The following is a 19,313-nucleotide window of genomic DNA, read 5'->3' on the forward strand; positions in this document are numbered from 1 at the left end:
GATGTCGTTTCTTGTCGAAACATATGGTTAAGCTATTCGGCCATGCTCCTGATCTATTGATGTTGATCGATGAAATAGGGTTTGCTGGTCATTTTTTTGATCTTGTGCCTTTAAGAAATATCATCGTCATCGAATTTTAAATTTCATAAGTGAAACTTCATGACAATGTTCTGAAATTTCACCCGACGAGGGAGAAATTGTTTTTTAGTCCTATAGAAACTTTTTTTTTAGTTTTATGACATTTTTATAAGAAATCTTCATTTTTAACACATAAGAGATCTGAAAAATGTCATTTTTCTACTATTCAAATTGTAAGAGGGCGAGAGATCTCATTTCCTCATAAAATCTGAAACTTCATGATAGTTAGTGGTTATTTTTTAAATATAGGTACTAAAAAGTGTTAATTTTTGAATTTTCATTATGTTGTTCATTGTCAGGACCTATGGTTTGTGAATTGTGATGCTGGGCCATAGGCCTCATTTGGGTTTCCCCCTTTTATAGATTTCAGTTTTTTGTGCGAAATGGCCTTCAAAGACACTGGTCATTAATTTTTGCCCTTCAAATTGGTCTTTAATTTTTGTACTTTACTAAAAACTCTTTGGCTCCCGATTCAAATCCTTGTTTAATTAAAACTTTTTAAAAAAATCGCAAGATAGAGTTTGGATTCGCAAGATAAAGTTTTGCCTCAAACTCTACCTGATCAAGCAGCGTTTTGCTACCTTGAGGCGGAGTAACTCTGTCTTAAGGCACAATTTGAAACTCTGCCTGATGGCAAAGTTTGAAATGATCAGATAGAGTTTGACTGCAAATTCTACCTTAAGGCAGAGAAGGCAAAACTCTACCTTAAGGTAGAGGTTTGCATTAAGGCAATTGTTTTTTTACTCAGTTAGAATTTTGCAAAATTCTGCCATAAGACCTAATTTTGCTACGAAACTCTGTCTTGCAATTTTTTTTTTTTTAATTTAGCCAGGGTCCGAACCCAAAACTTTGGAATATTAGATAAAGGCAAAAAATTAAAACCATCAATTGGAGGGACAAAAATTAAAGATCAGTGCCATTGAAGGATAATCGTGCAAATGACTAGAGATATTTCTGTCTTGGGCCATTTTGTGTCGTTATCTTATACTTATTGTAATGACACGTGTAGTAACATAAGGCCTTGTTAGACACGCTATGCTTATTCCTCTATAGTTATGTTATGTTAGCATCTACGGGTCAAATGCGGGGGGGGGGGGGGGGGGGTTGAATTGTGTTTGAGCATGTCAAAATAAACGAGTTCATAAATAGGTGAGTTAGTAACTGGTTCAAGGAGAGTTTCTTTAAAAATACATTTACAATATTTTTTATTGACAATTTAGGCTACATATCAACTCAACTTTTAGTTGAGTTGAATTGGTGCGCTTTTTCGAAGAATCCTGCACCCATGGGCATACGGCCTGGCTTAAAGATCAAATAGGCTGAGTTAATAAATAGACAGTTCATTAATTCAAGTTGAGTTGAATTGGTAAAGATCAAATAGACTGAATTAATAAATAGACGGTTCATTAACTCGCCCAAACTTAAGCAGATTGAGCAGATCATGTTTTTGTGGATATGTTGAAATAAATACTTTTCGAACAAAGGTTTGATTTGAGTCCACCTAAATCCCAAATAGAATAGAAGAAACAAAAAAAAATAACAGGACCAATTTTCATTTAAATTCAATAGCAATCGACTGGTTGATGTGATTGCCCAAAACAAGTCTTTTTAAGTTCATTTCCTTGAAACTTACAAGTAAGTGAATCTTGTTGGGCTAAACGGCCAAAAAATACTCTTAACATAATGAGATATTATCTGTTTTAGGCCAAATTCGCACGGTTTTGTTCAAAAGGCCTCACATCATTAAGAGTATCTAACAACTTATAAGTAGCTCCTTTTTTTCCCATCTACCAATGTGGTATTTTCTTCGCACACCTAACAATCTCCCCTCGAACTACGTTTCACATGGCTCATTACCATAACTCACGGGTTAGAGATTCAATATATCTGTGTGCCACCCACATCGTCAGAGTATTTACGGTCACCGAAGCCTAAAGGTTGTATATGCGTCTTCAAAGTTATAGGTAAAGGTCGTTTACCAGCCCATAATGGGCAAAGGCACTAAGCCGGTCCCCACGCCACACTCTGCTATCTTCATACTCGTCCCGCCAAATCATTGGCTCTGATACCAGTTGTTGGGCAAAACGGCCCAAAGAAACTCTTAACATGATGTAATATTGTTCGCTTTGGGCCAAGCTCGCACGGTTTTCCCCAAAAGGCCTCACATCATTAAGAGTATCCAACACCTTATAAGTAGCTCCTTTTTTTTGCAGCCACCGATGTGGTACTTTGTTCGCACACCCAACAAATCTCTAGTATATAAACCACTCTCTCTTTCTCTTGCATTTTACATAATATTATTAATAGTTGAAATTTAAATAGCTTTTTCTTTTATCATTTTTTCCCTTTTTCCATCTTTTTTATTTGTGCAATAGAAAATTAAAGATTTGTTGCTTATCTGTGGTTGGTGTAGTTGAATATATTTGAAAATATCATTTTTATATTTTGATGAGTTTGACTACTGAAGAAGACAAAGTGGTCTAATGATTTTGAAGGTTTGGACTAAATCTAACACTTGAGAATTGTTAAGATTGGTATTAAAATATTAGATATCAAATCCGGAATCATTTGAAGGTTGGATCACTTTTGAAGCAAAAACGTGCGGTAAACTTTCTCAGTAGCTAATGATGATCTGACGGAAATTGTTAATAGTTAGTTCCAACATGGTGATCCACCAGAATTTATGAATAATTCATTTTAGAGCTATGAAACAAATTGTACTAAACTGTTGGTGATTTATTAGGATTTGTGGTTAGCCTGTTCATCAAAAACTCCTAGTGATCCGTTAGGACATTTAGTGCTAAACTTTTGGTGAGATCTGCTATCAGTTATGGCCATGCAAGTTTTACTTTTTCTTGCGTGGATTGCCCTTGAGTTGGGGTGGTCTTTAAATTTTGCACTTCAAATTAATGATTTTAAGTTTTTCCTTTCGCCTAATATCTCGAGGTTGGGGGTTTCGAATCCTATCTCAGTAAAAAAAAACAAAAAATTACGAGGCAAAATTTCGCAAATCTGCTCATGCAGAAAGCAAAATTTGAGCCTTAAGGCCGAATTTGATAAAGGTTAAAGACCACAAATTTGAGGGGTAAAAATTAAAGACCACCCCAGCGAAGGGCAATCCTGCAAATTGCCCCAAGTTTTATGGCAATCTGCCAAGAAATAAACTTAAACTTCTGAGTTCTGATCCAAAATTTATTTTTGCACAACTTAATTTAAAGAAGTCAGAAACTTAAATAACGGCGCAAAATAATCTTATTCGTGCAAATCGCACGAAGAATTATGTAGTCTACACATGTTCGCCGATCACGTTGGGGGCCCTGATTACATAGTTGTGTCATGTCCATCTTCTTACTTTTTGTATACATGTGCCTTTGCTTTTGATGAATTATTGTCCATCATCCTTCTTTTCTCTCGTGAGTGTCGGTGCAAGATTAAAGTTATTTTTCATGCTATTCATAAGTCACACATTCCAGATATGAAATCAACCAGTGATGTTTGTATTAAGATATACCCATCTTACACCTTTAGGGTGCAACCTTTTGGCAAACGGCTACGTGAATGCAAAATGTTTCGTTCACCGAACTGTTCTTATTCTTTTGTGGGTGACTTTCTCTTGCTTCTACTTTTTCATCTCATTGGATAAGCAAATTCATGAGAAGTTACGTAAAATGTTCTACGTGCATCAGGTTAGGAAACAACAAATAATTGAGAGTAATCTTAGTGGTATATTCTTCCAAATTTTCCACATTAATTGTACATGTGCTTTTTTTGGTCAGGCATGCTGAAGGTTTCTATCTATGCAAGAAAATTGCGAAGCAACTTCCACGGACTTCCCATTGGTTGTCACTTCTCGATAGAGATGGCAATTGTAGAGTGAGCTAGGATAAATCTTATTGGCGACAAGGGAGTTCAGAGACGAAACTACATTGTTACACACATCGTTTTCATATTAGAAGGTAATACATAGTCATTTTCATGCTTTAATCAACTAGTTTTTTAGTGGTAACTATTGTAATGTTAATAATTAAAATGTATCGTAACATTTCTATGCATCGTGATTCGTGAGTTAAGATATTTTCTAGTAAAAGTAATTCACTCAAGAGCCTCTTCGAGAGACAAAAGAAGGATTGCATATAAACAACACGATCAGAGGTGTGTTTCTTGGCTCCTTCGTTTGGGGTGCTTTAATGCCATTTTCCAAAACAAAAAAATAGAATATGGGTTCAAAGAATAACTTCTTTTGGTTTAAATTCCACAAGCGTGTTATAACATATTAAATTACATTAACAATTCAAATTATTACATTACTACTCCATAACCTAAATACTTTGTATATTTACTCGTGTACATGTTTACGTCAAACTAATTAATTAAGTGCAAGTGCGCAACTTAAAATATAAGCACGGAGGTATTGAAATTGACACTTTCTTTAGAAGATACATAATCAGGGACATGAGCACGTGAAGGAATGAATTTTGTCGTCGATTATTTCACCTAGTTTGACCTTCTCTAAAATGATGTGATAATCAAGCTCGAGATGCTAAGTTTTATCGACAATTTAGTTAAAGCTTTTGTTATACTGGGAGTCAGGGGCGGAGCTGGGCATCTCGAGTAGACGTTGAATTTTCACATCTGTCGATATTCGACCAGGAAGCAGCTTCACTGTCAGAGTAAAGTCACGGTTGTTATTCGACCAGGAAGCAGCAACAACTTATGCGACACCGATGTTGCTACATATTCTATGAGGTTTAACGCTCAGCTGCCTCACGAAGTTTGGTTGAAACCGTAGGATCAGAGAAGACATACCACCGTTGACGGCGAAATGTATTTTTCAGATCTGAATGTACTTCTCAGATCAGAGTATTTATCGTTATTGTTGTTATGTATTTGTTTGAATACATAAAAAGAACTGGTTGGATCCTTACTCGACGACGGCGCCGCTGTCGGCGGTGGAAAAATCTCAGGCAGTGTATTTAAGATCTGAGTGTATTTTATTTTTTGTATCTCAAATCTGAGTGTATTTTATTTCTTGTATCGCAAATCTAAGTGTATTTTTTTCTTGTATCTCGGATCTGAGTGTATTTCAGTGTATTCAGTATTTTTTTAGTGTAAATATAGTGTTTCTTTATGTATTTTTCCCCGTCTATTTCGAAGGAGAGTTTTTTGTATACAAATAAATACAGTGAATTTGAATACAGCTGAATATCCCTATATTTTTTGCACTTATGTTGTTCGAATACAACCAAATTTAAAATACAATAAGTTGAATACAATGTTAAAGTAGTTACGAGTGAATACAACAAAATAGAATACATTCGAATTGAATGCAACGAAATACAGGTGAATTTGAATACACGTTACTATAACTACGAAATGTAATTAGTAAAAGTGTAGGTATGCCTTAAAAAAAAACCCAAAGTGTAGTCATTTGTGTAAGTTGCCCTAAATAGTTTGTCGAAAACCCAGTAAATAGCTCGAACTCCTCCAAAAGTCTTTAAGCATCAACAAAGCAATCAAGGACGGAGCTATATTTCTGCTTACGCGTTGGCAGAACTCAATAGTGTTGACTCAAATCTTATATTTGTGTCTAAAAATTCACTTAATATGTATAAATAGTTTATCGAAACCCAGTAAACTCTCAATATTACAAGATATAGCTCGAACTCCACCAAAAGTCTTTAAGCATCAACAAAGCAATAAAGGCCACTACTAAAAAAACAGGTTTTACCGACCTAAAAAAATGGCTATTTCCGACCTCATGAGGTCGGTTTTGGCCAAAAAACGACCTCAAAATCAGGTCGGAAAACAGTGGGTCGGAATTATTACTGACCTCATGAGGTCGCAAAAAACCGACCTCATGAGGTCGGTAAAGTTTTTTAGCCGGGTATTAATTAAATAAAATACCGACCTCATTAGGTCGGTAAATTATATTAATAATATAATGATATGAGTTTACCGACCTCCTGAGGTCGGTAATTTATATGAATATATGATATATTTTGCATAAAACCGACCTCATGAGATCGGTAATTTGCAATTTCTGGGAATATCATGCATAAAACCGACCTCATGAGGTCGGTAATTTGCAATTTCTGGAAAAAAATTCCAGAAAAAGTTTCTAGGTAAATTTTACCCATAACCGACCTCATGAGGTCGGTATTCTGCAAAAAAAATTGTTGCACCTAGCTGTTACTCCAGCTGCCTCCCTGTCAAGATGAAAATAATTTTACTTTCAACTAAAACGAGCCCAAATAGCTGCCAACAATACACCAAACTATTATAAATACATAAAACAATAAGCTACTATTACAACACACTAGATGGCTCGTGCCCGTGCTTGGCACGGGCGTATGGCCGACATCATTGTTCGTATTATTTGTGCAATTATTACAGGAATACTAAAAGGATCATAACACCAAGAAAATAATTCTACGTGTTTCAGGTTTTAACACTTCATAATATTTACGCGCACTAAGCAACAAAAGTATACAATATTGTGAAATCGTACATTCTTCATTTTCAATGAGGAAATCTGTTTACATAATGGAAAAAAGAAGCACCATGCCTTTTGAAATTTGACCACTCCATAAAGCTTTGTTGTCATAACTCATAAGGCTTTTTTCCCAAGTTGTCAAAGATATTAGAACCTGCCATTAGAAACCATAGGGATGAGTACTTGTCTACCAAAATAAAAGAAAGAATTTGGTAAGCGTAAGAAATGAGGTGGATACAATGTGAAGCAGGATGCAAGTAAAATGTTTGTGTCCTGTTAAGGTAAAGAGAAATACTACGATGCGACTATAAAATAAATAGCATTTGGAACTATAAGTTGGTAGAAGGAACCCATGGGTGCAAGTTGGCATAACTTTGAGTCTTCTTTGTTACCCATGCATCAAGCAGCAATCAATGAAACAACAAGCTATACTGAGTGAGGAATGACAGTTTGTTACTTGTAAGCCCTTCTAAGGCTAGCTAGCACTTTAGTAAAAAACTAAGTAAGAAAACAACTTCACATCATTTGTGAGATTTTGCTTTGCAAGTATATTCAGATGATGACAAAGGACTATAAAGGAAAAAATCAACTTTTATTCTATTGTATTCTGCTCAACATAGTAGGCAAAAATCATGAGATGATAATACTTGTTTATCAATGACAAGATAGTTGGTACATACCTAAATTTCTTTCATAAGAATTTTGCTACTTCCTCTTGTTTATTGAATTCTAAATCTGATGCCTTCAAACACCCCACATAAATATTCTCCAAATCTAGTCTTTCAGCTGCAAAATTAGTGTATGTAAAGCATATTTGTCCCATTCAAAAGACCATTTTTTTCCTCCTTATCCCTAAGCCTTCAGTTGATACTAATTTGCGACAATGATCATCCTAGTTTCATTATAATAATTAGAGTAATCCGATCAACATCACAACCGTCATCAATAATTCATCATACACAACAGATGTTGTATCTTGAAAGTGTGATTTTTCATAAGATTGGAAGGAGAAACATCCAGCATAAACATTAGATATTTAACATCGCAACAAAGGATAGTTTTTTCTTACATGGCAAGCAAAATGGTACTAACAAAAAGAGCAGAGAAAGCAACTCAACTTACATTGCAATCAACCTAGCTCAAGTCAAATTTCAAAAACCTCATCAGACAGAGAAAGGTATTAAACTGTACACCTTTTCATCATTCCAAATGATATTAAAGGTAGTTGTTGGTTTTAAATATTTCGAAATGTACAGTGGAAGGGCTCTTATAAACATAATAATTAAGCTGCTCATTTTCTAAAAAAGTTAGAGTGAAGCAATGAAGGTTTGTCTAAATTTGGATCAAACTATTGTGTGTGTTTAACCAAACCTCTATGCAGTGATGTCACTTGATGCCATGTTCAAATGCTAGCAACTGTATTTTTTTTTTAAAGGAAGAGGAAGATAGACTGCCCAATTTATAGATGAAAGTTGGTCAGTACATAACTTGGTATTTGTTATTATTTTTGTTATATATAGATCTCACGCAAGATAGCCAAGTAGGAGGTATCAGTTTACCGCTTTACAAATTTCTTCACCCTCATTTGATGATGATCTTAAAGATGCTGAAACTTTGTCTTTAGCAGTTCCATAGGCTCTCATTACATTCACTTCCTTCAAGTTAAGCACCTTTCTACTGTCCTACAACCCAAAAGAATAAGGTCTAATTTTCTATATCAGTGGGGAAATCTCTGCCAAATTTTTTTGCTAGAATAGTTTTCAATCTATCTCCATGATGGAAACCAATTGTAATTCCCAAACAGACACAAGAAAGGAAAGATGTATTACATACAGAATCCCTCATCTAGCTTTCATTAATCACATTGTTAGCTGTTGGAGAAAATCAAAGGCACAGAGAAGAGCAATAAACAAAATTCCTAGAGATTCAGTGAGACATGCTACCATAGCTGTATTTACACACTTATAAAGTGTAGAACCTGCATATGGTACTGGAATTTTGACTCCAAGTGAATAACATTTTCAAAAGTCTTATGCACAATGAATTAAATAAAAGAAAGAAACATAGGTGTGACATATGAATACTCACCTAGAGGGTACTCAAATACTACTTCAACTACCATAACAGCCCACATAGCATTCCATCCAACAACTTCACAACATGCAACAGATTAAAACAAACTTTAAGCTCAAATAGTATTACACAACAAGGTTTAGCACAAGCAAAGATCGTATTTCAATTTTCATTTGATTTTAATTAACAAATGTAGCAGTAAATTTGATATGAAGTTACTCGTTGGACTTTCTTACTCAAGAAAGACTTCAATTTTTTTGAGTAGTTAAAAGGCCATCAGGTGCCTTTAGAAATAAACTTTAAACCACAGGTCTAATCCGAGGAAGACGACTCAATAAATCATTGTAGACTTTATTCCAAATTAACAATATATAAAAATGCATGAAAGAATTACTTGAGACACAGTAGGGGGTCCTAATTTCAGTTTTCTGTTAACTGCTGGAAGGTCTGTCTTTGCTGGGTAAGTTTTGTTGATTTCTTCCTTCTAAGCCGACGTCCACGACCTTGCGCTTGCTTCTTCAGTGATGTCCATCATTGTTGCTGTTGGAATGGTTGGTGGGCATTTTACTTTTCCTCATAGCTCAAAATAGATAGCTTTCTAATTGCTGAAATATTTGACAAAAGTATATTACTATGTGAAGGTGCATAAGAACCCAAAAGAGGTTAAAACTTGTACCATTCCATTACGAACAAAGTAGCATAACAGAGCTATTGAACCAAAAGACTGAGAAGACATTTTCATTCCATTAATAAATTTCCAATTTTTTCTGTACAGATATAGCTATTTTCTGATTTTCTCAATAATCTTGAAGTTCTCTAAGATAAAAACGCAGAAATGAACCCCCTCTTAACTGAAAATTGTCATTGCATTATTCTCTTCGTTGCAAGTCACCACTACCAAACACCCCTCTATTCTCTCTGTTGCAAGCTACCCCTACCAAACATCCCTTTTGTTTCCCCTTTAAACGAAAAGAGTAACTTATTCATTATATCCTAGCAGCTAGATTAAAATATATAAATAATTTGTCGTCCGTCTAATAGAACATAAGCACATGCATCATTTGAAGTTCATGCACAAACATGCACACTTTTATGTATCTCACCTTTAAACTAATAATTCTAATATAAGAACCTTCAAGGTATATAGTCCAAGAGTAAACCACAAAAATAATAATTTAATCACATATTACAGTAAACAAAAGTATCATCATAGCGTATCAGTAAATAGAGTGACTACCTACCTGAAAAATTAGGCCGATAATAATAAAAACGATCTCGAAAATGCAGAGCTTAAAGTCCTGTGTTAACTATGCACAAATACAGTTACACACAGAGCATCAAAATGCTAGAATTGCATGCCTAGCTATCATCGTCAATTCAAGCCCTTCACGGTATAGTACTGACGTACTGGGCAACTTCAGTATATCAAACACAAAAGAAATATTGAATGCTAGTAATAGCGGAAAAAACAAAAGACAAATAAAAGAGAATAAAAAACCTATTAATAAACAATAGAAACGAAGAACAGGGAAAAGTAAATTGCAGAGATGTAATACCAATTGAGCTGAAAGACCAAGCTGGCATGTCGACGAAACCCATGACAGACGACGAACTGCCTCAAAACCCACATTTCTATATAGTAGAAAAATCAAGAACATCAACAACAGAAAAGAGAAACATACAGTAGCTTTTACATTCAAACTCAAATAGGATGGAAAAAAAAAAACTAATGGAACTTTTCAGTAAAATAAATCATAAAGACTGAATCTTTTGACTAACCCCAGAAAGAATCTATATCAAGAACATCAACAACATAAGAGAGAAACATATAGTAGCTTTTACATTCAAACTCAAACAGGATGAATTTTATTTTTTAATGGAACTTTTCAGTACAACAAATCATAAAGATTCAATCTTTAGATTAACCCCACAAAGAATCTATCATTAAATTATTGCTTATGATGTTTTTGCAATTGAAACCGAAACAGAAAACATACCCAAAGAAGCAGATTTTTCAAGAATCAGCCACCATTTCTCAAAATCTCATAAAAACAATCCAAAAACAAAACCACATTAAAGTTTCCAGCTATAATCAACCAAATACACTAACCCATAAAACCAAATCAGTGAGAAACTTACCAAAGAAGCAAAAAACTAAATGTGTCTTGAAGAACCCTAAACTAGAACCCAAACAATTAAAAAACATACCTGGAATAGATGGTGGCGGCGACGAAGCCGGATCTGGCTGGCGGTGAAGGTATGGCGATGTGGGTGAGGATACGGTGGTGGTGAAAGGAGGAGAGAGAGAGGAGTGGGCGGGGGAGGGCGTGGGGGCGGGGGTTTTAAATTTTGAGTGAAAGTAAAAATGGGGTAAAGGAAAAAAGGATTAATAAATTAAATGATCAGATTTTTTTTTAATTATATTTATCGACCTCACGAGGTCGGTAACTTAAATAATTATTTTTTGATAAAATATACCGATCTCATGAGGTCGGTATATTTTATAGTTTTATTTTTTATTTAAAATAATACCGACCTCGTGAGGTCGGTATTCTTTTAAATTAAAAATAAAATTATAATATTTATCATCAAATAAATTTCCGACCTAGTGAGGTCGGTACATTATTTTTTTTAAAATTTTGGTACAATATTACCGACCTCATGAGGTCGGTTTATTTAAAAAAAAATAAAAAAACAATATTACGACTTTACCGACCTCATGAGGTCGGTTTTTTGAGGTCGGTAAAACCTGTTTTTTTAGTAGTGGGCAGAGCTATAGTTCTGCTTACGCGTTTGGTAGAACTCAATAGCGTTGACTCAAATCTTATATTCGTGTTTAAAACTTCACTTAATATGTATAAATAATTTATCGAAAACCCAGTAAACTCTCAGTATTACAAGATGTAGCTTCAACTCCTCCAAAAGTCTTCAAGCATCAACAAAGCAATCAAGGACAGAGCTATAGTTCTGCTTACGCGTTCGGCAGCACTCAACAGCGTTGACTCAAATCTTATATTTGTGTTTAAAATTTCACTTAATATGTATAAATAGTTTATCGAAAACCCAGTAAACTCTCAATATTACAGGAAGTGGCTCGAACTCCTCCAAAAGTCTATCAACAAAGCAATCAAAGACAGAGCTATAGTTCTGCTTACGCGTTTGGCAGAACTCAACAGCGTTAACTCAAATCTTATATTCATGTTTAAATTTTCACTTAATATGCATAAATAGTTTATCGAAAACCCAGTAAACTCTCAATATTACAGGATGTTGCTCAAACTCCTTCAAAAATCTTTAAGCTTCAACAAAGCAATCAAGGACAGAGCTATAGTTCTGCTTACGCGTTTGGCAAAACTCAACAGCGTTAACTCAAATCTTATATTCGTTTTAAAAAATTCACTTAATATGTATAAATAGTTTATCGAAAATCCAATAAACTCTCAATATTACAGGATGTAGCTCGAACTCCACCAAAAGTCTTTAAGCATCAACAAAGCAATCAAGGACAGAGCTATAGTTCTGCTTATGCGTTTGGTAGAACTCAATAGCGTTGGCTCAAATCTTATATTCGTGTTTAAAAATTCACTTAATTGTATAAATAATTTATCGAAAACTTAACAACCTCTCAATATTACAGGATGCAGCTCGAACTCCTCCAAAAGTCTTTAAGCATCAACAAAGCAATCAAGGACGGAGATATAGTTTTGCTTACGCGTTTGGCAGAACTCAATAGCGTTGACTCAAATCTTTTATTTGTGTTTAAAAATTCACTTAATACGTATAAATAGTTTATCGAAAACCCAATAAACTGCCTTAGCTTGTCTAGAACCCAGGACTCAAAAACTGTCGTATATCGCTCTAAGCCTCGTGGGAGGGGCAACAAGCCGACGGTCATTGCACACTAGCTGATCAGTGGGGGTAAGAGTGCTCCGTTGAATAATCCACCCAACACCTCTTCTATAAAATAAAGGTCTTCACCACCAGTTGAGTAATCGAACTTGTCTTTTATAAAATAAATTTGGATTGAAAATTATTTGAAGCAATTTTTTTCACTCTCAAGTTTTGCAATTTATATTGAACATGAAAATTTTCAAGATTAGTAGACTAATTATCCCACTTTTAGAGAAAATCAGATGATTAATGATTAGAGATGTTAAAAGCAGTACAAAGGCAGTTCTTTTTTTTTTTTTTAATGACAAGAGAACCTGTAGCCGTTATCCTTCAGGTGCGCATAGGGTAAACCCCGCTCCTGTGCAATAGCCCGCAAATGACACATGAGAGATAACCCATACTAGACAAGCCTCATGCGACGAGTCCGACTGAGAAGGCAAATCTCCTACTACTGTCATAGGCAGGGGTTTCGAATCCGAGACCTCGATTATGGAAGCTCATGGTAAACCAACTGAGCCACCCTTGCAGGTACAATGGCAATTCATTTTCCATATAGAATTCTAAACCACACAACCAGATTATAAGTCAAATTCACTGACCTTTGAAACATTACAATGAAATAGTTTAGTCTAATTTTTCTCAAAATTCCCTACAATAGCACATCATCCTTCACTTATCACGGATTAATTGGTTTTATGGCTCTATATAAATTTATCTTTAATTTTACCAATTTTTTAGAAGAGATTTATATTTACATATATTTTTGTTATGGTATTAAAAGAAGAATAAACTTATCACGGTGACAGGACAGGTTGTTGTGCACCTCTCAAAAGTAAATTATATGTATACCTCATTATCAAATGCTTTTTGGATTGAAGTGCGCCCAAAGGGGTACTGTGTTTTGAAGTATTATGAGTTTCATCATTACTAGTACTTAAAATAGCTTGAAGAGGGCAAAAGAATGTTCACTAGACCAAAGTTTAAAAGGCTAAGTTGTACCTTAGCGCGGGGTGGCGAAACTAGCCGATGGAAACATGACCACCAGACCCACCAATGACCCATCCATGTATTAACTATAGTGCAATTTGGCTTGGCCGATTTAGCACATCTAAAAGTTGAATTAATTTAGACGAAATATGTAGCCCAGATTGACCAATGAGAAATCTTATCAAAATATTTATAGAAAAGTTTTTTTTATTGTTGAAATGTTATATATAGTTATGACCCAATGTTTGGCATATCTTAACCCAACCCTTTCGATGCAAATAACCTTTGGGTGGATCATATCCGTCTATTTATTAACTCAGGACATTTTGACTCGCCTATTTGGAGCCCCAACCCTATGTTGCTCCGACTCTCCAAAAATGTTGCTGCACTCGTGTCGGATTCTCCAAAAATACACTACATTTGGAGTATTTGACACGCACCTATCGACATTTTTTAAGAGTCCGAGCTACTGTCACGACCCAACCCCGTAGGCCGTGACTGGCGCCCTACTTGGACACCCAGACAGACAAACATATCAAATCGTAACACACTTTCCAAATCGAATCACAAACAGATAGCATATACGGCCATAAATACTATATGTCGTCTCAAACTGTATCAGACACATTTCAGCGCAACCATATACGTATGCATATATCAAAAAGCCGGTAAGACTGTCAAATGTATCAAAAGCCGACAAGGCTATCAAATGGCACAACGGCCCAAAACACATATACGAATGCACGCCGACAAGGCTGCCATAACGAATGGGGTCATACCAAACACACCCGTACAGAAGTAGGCACACACACCCACAAATACGTCTACAGACCTCTAAACAGACCAAACAGATCATATGGCGGAACAGGGCCCCGCCGTACCCCTGAACAAATATATACATATGCATCAAACAAGTATATATACCAAAATATATGCTCTGAAATGAGAAGAGCACTTCAAACAGCAGAAGAGTGTCCTAAACTGGTGGATCACCAAACTGTGCGTCTGTACCTGCGGGCATGAAACGCAGCCCCCCGAAGAAAGGGGGTCAGTACGAAATATGTACTGAGTATGCAAAGTAGAAAATACAGAAACAAATCTGAGGCATAAACGAAATAGTAGTACAGAACATAAGTATAAATCCAACATATCAAAATTTGTTTACTTTCAAAAATATGTAAGTCATGCGTAGGGTACAGAAGAATATGGTCGCCCGCCCGTCGATGGCGCCATAACACAGCATAACACCAGAAAGTTTCAAATCTCCGTATCCCCGTCACATATCATCTCACAACATAACGCCATACACAGCATAACACCAAATATATGTGGAACCCGACCCTCTTTTGCGAGTAGCTCGGTGAACCATAAACACAGCATAACTCCAGAGTATAACAAAGTGCGCACGATAACAGAACCGGCCCGGGAACCGGCGAAAGATATAACAGAACGCACGAGCAGAGTCATGAGTAACCATATGCATAAAATCATTATCATAGACTCGAATATAAGTAAATGACCATACTTGAAATTCGAAATAATAATCATAACAAGTTCTTTCAAAATTTCTCCGAATTATATAAAGGAAAGTCGCGGGACCCACGGACGGGTATCGACCCGAGTCGGGCCCGCCTATGGAAAACATACTTATCATATGCCATACAAACTTCTACAAAAATATGGAAGCAATCCGAGCCTTTCTGTGAAAGCTATGGCGTTCACAAATTTCGAAATTCTTTAAAGTGAAACCTTTTTATGGAAAGTTCGGAAAGCGATTATTTCAAAGACATAATGGTTCATATTTCATCAAATCATACATAAGAGTGCCAAGGAATATTTATAAGGCTCATAACATGCTCGGATTTCTAATCTTAGAATTTTCCTCAAGGCTTATAATCTAGCCTATTGAAAACTAAGGCATGCCAAAAGAAAGAACGGTTGCGCTTTACATACCTCGTACGCACTCCAAGATAGCCAATCTAGAGTAAATCTCAATCTACGCCTCGGGCTCCCCAAGGTCTACAAATATGCCAACGGATATCCAATATTAAACATAGGCACTTAAGCCATTCATTCCAAACTAACATTAAATTCTACAGAAAATTCGGCAGCATTTCCCCTGTAAATAGGCCAACCCGAGAATTTAACTCGCTCAAAACCAACAACAACCACAATAACCAACCTAGAAACTCCAATAACCAATCCGAAAGACAATATTACATTAATACTCTCTTTTTCATCATTCAACAACATTTATAATAATTAACTCGACGGCTTACATTCGAGCCACATTATCGCTCATACATTCAATTATCAACCCGAATCTTTACCAACAATATTCAAGGACATTCTAAACAATTCACATAATATTTCCAACGATCCAACAATTTCTCCAAATTGGGCCGAAAACAACCCCAAAACCGTGAGCAGCCCCTTTATCACATTCCTCATTTTCAAGTCATGATTTGTATCAACAATCCACACTATAACGATATAATTCTCATAAATATAAAGATTGCATTAATTTCACAAAATTCTCCAAATCAGTCCGCAACATTCACCATATCGATTTGGGACATTAAACTCTCATTTCCAAACTAGTATTCATAACGACGATAACTAAAACACTAAGCGATATTGATTCATCCTTTGCCAAACATTGGGGCTATACACGGCCACACTACACACATATACATATATTGATGATTTTTATTCTCTTCTCCACTCTACAACAATCAAACATGCTACAAAAATTTTATTCATTAACCCAATCACACACCCATTTACACGGCTAGCTCCCCAAGCACACAACCCACTTCCAACATACGATATTTCACCAATTTCATCCATATTAACATACCTCAATATGCATAAAACATTTATATCCCATAAAACAATAGAAATTTTTACCTTTGTTCTTTACTCCACAAGAAAGTTAGGGTTTGCGATTTACAAAAATAGATGGTTTGATCGCTCCAAAAATGCTTCCACGCTACTTAGGGACCTCCAAATAGTGGGTTAACACCAAGGAATTATTTTTGGGAAGGCTAGAAATGGGGTTGGATTTTTCTCCTCTTGGCCGTGAACAGTGCGCCGTGAACAGTAGCCGCCGTGAACAGTAGCCGCCGTGAACAGTAGTCGCCGTGAACAGTGCGGCCAACCTTCTCTCTCTTTAGGTTTGAGAGCTCCTCTCTCTATCACTAAGTTTCTCAAGTTTGAAAGATGATAAATGAGTTCCTTAGTCATCAATTTGACTTAAATATCATGCCTACTAGTTGGACACATGTCCCACTCATGGCTTGAGCCAATCAAATTTGGCCACATGTCTTGGTGGGGCCCACACGACCACTAGTGCCTAATTAGTGAATAATTAATTTTTAATCCCCACTTAATAATCTAATCATGGTAAATTAATCCCAACTTTCAATTAATATTTTTACACTAAGTAAAATTTATAAACAATTCATGTTCTAATAGAAACCGGAAATTAAAGATTTCTACTTCGTGCCCGAAAATGATCCCGTCTTTAACTTGAGTCGATTCTTTTGCGAATAACTCGACGTATAAAATTACGGGATATAACAGCTACATAAGTCTTACCCATGACTGATTACACTATAACCAAGTTTAGGAAGTTAGAGTTTGTTAGTATACTTGGTTTAAGCAGTATCTAGAGTTAAAAAAAAAAAATGAATATTGGGAAAGGATGCTAAAAATTAATAATGGCTGAATACTTGCCTTACTTTAATAACTACTAACATAAACAGGACTTACAAAGGTAATTAAAACATCAAGATACTAACTTGAACCTCTTCCAAAATGTATAGAAAACATGTTTTTTTTTTTTTTTTAATCAAAACTCAAGTTCATGCTTCATGCATACTTGGAGGAAAGTTGCCAGGTTAATATCTCTGGTCAAGTTGTATCCTGATAAGCAAGCTGTCGTTCAAGGAAAATTTGAGATGAATCATCCCAGAGATCCTTTGCAAGTTTGGAGTTATAAGAAAGCCGAGAAGATCTTAGAGTTCTACCATTTCCTCCAAAGAAGTATACTCCCGAGGTTTCCTGGTACAGCCATCAAAGCATGAGGAACCCCAGATAATAGCCAAGAACATTTAATCATAGTTCAAGATGAAATAGAAGAAGTAACGGAAATAGCATAAATGTTCCAATAACTGAATGCATAAAGTTAGCTAATGAGAATAGCAATTATAAGATGTTCCAATAAGCACCCCCTTCCGTGATGTACGGTGAAATCAAGATCCTAATATCGGAGGATAGATTCAGTGAAAAGATGAAGAGAAAGAGGTAGTTTAACATGAACACTGGCTGAAGAAAGATGGCATAAATATATCACTACACAATGGTTAATGGAGTCTCATAGGGGCAACAAATAAAAAGGACGATATCGATGTGTTCAGTTTCATTTATCTCTATGGCATTGTTAATGCGACCCATTATCAAGAAAGCACTAACACAGGTGTTCCCCGAGTTTTGCCCCAAAATGCTTTCCAGATAGCTAGGACACATATTACGAAGGGAAGAACAGAGCTCCATTCAATCCAAACAATTAAGGTGAGTTAAGAATGGCCTGTTTTAACTCTCAAAACTTGATTCTTACCATGAATTCTTGAAATTACGTATATTTCATCACAGGGAGAAATCTACCATCCAAACACGAATTTCTTCAGTCATTGAGCACAAGAGGTAATTGATTTTTTTCTGGTTGTTAAAAAGAGAGACCCAGACAACGGAGAACCTGAGGAAAAGAAGGGTTACTTATGTCAATTAGTGCTTTGTGTACAATTGGTGATGCGCAGTACAGTTATCTGTACGTTGCATTGGACATCTAAAAGCAGGAAGAGAAAATCAAGGGTGAGGGAGGTTGCTCCTTTAGTCCTTGAGTCCTCCATTTCATAATGACTTTTTAGGCTTTAAATCTTCTTTCAAAATGATCTTTATTTACCTAATCAAGAATCATTAAACTTTTTTTTTCTAGGCATTTAATTAGAGGTAAGGTAGTAAAAACATTCATAATTTTCTAGGAGTGAATACTTTCTTAAGAGGTGTGCATAAGCCTAAAAAGTCACTTAGAGCCTGTTTGGATGGGCTTACGCCTATAAGCTGCAAACAGCTTATAAGCTAAAAAAAATAAGTTGAGATAGTCTAACTTATTTTTTTTGGCTTATAAGCTGTTTTCAGCTTATAAGTTGTTTTCAGCTTATAAGCTGTTTTAGATAAACTAAGTCAAATGGACCAAATTATTTTTTTGAGCTTATTTTAAGCACAAAATGACTTTAAGTTGGTCAGCTAAACACTCAAAAAAACTTTTCAGCTTATAAGCAACTTATAAGTCAATCCAAACGGGCTCTTATTATGGAATAGAGGGAATAGTACAGAAGCACACAAATAGGAGAGCGTTTGAGGGATTGAACTTTGTACATTTGAGGGAAAATCTATTGTATCTAATTTCTATTTGGTGCACCCACTGAGATTCCGTGTCTTTTGTAGACAAACCATATTTGGAGGTAGGTGCCCTACAATTTTTGGTATATTGCTTGTATACGGCAGCCTTTCCTTACATTAATAAAATTATCTTAAAAAATGAGGAGAATAATAAAGGATTGTTTGCTCATTCCTATGGTAGTGATATGCTCACCCGTTAGGTGTAATGAGAGAATAATAAAGGATTGTTTACTCATTCCTATGGTAGTGATATGCTCACCCGTTA

General features: G+C 35.6%; 1 long non-coding RNA gene across 1 annotated transcript; it reads right to left on the reverse strand.

Moving 5' to 3' along the window:
• Positions 1 to 17,292: 17,292 nt before the first annotated feature.
• On the reverse strand, positions 17,293 to 18,532 carry LOC132629799 (uncharacterized). The gene is made up of 2 exons (XR_009578436.1): positions 18,204 to 18,532; positions 17,293 to 17,647 (listed from the first exon to the last, which is right to left on the reverse strand). It is a non-coding gene; the product is annotated as an uncharacterized LOC132629799 (long non-coding RNA).
• Positions 18,533 to 19,313: the final 781 nt, after the last annotated feature.

The sequence above is a fragment of the Lycium barbarum genome, chromosome 3 (assembly GCF_019175385.1).
Source record: "Lycium barbarum isolate Lr01 chromosome 3, ASM1917538v2, whole genome shotgun sequence".
NCBI lineage: Eukaryota > Viridiplantae > Streptophyta > Magnoliopsida > Solanales > Solanaceae > Lycium > Lycium barbarum.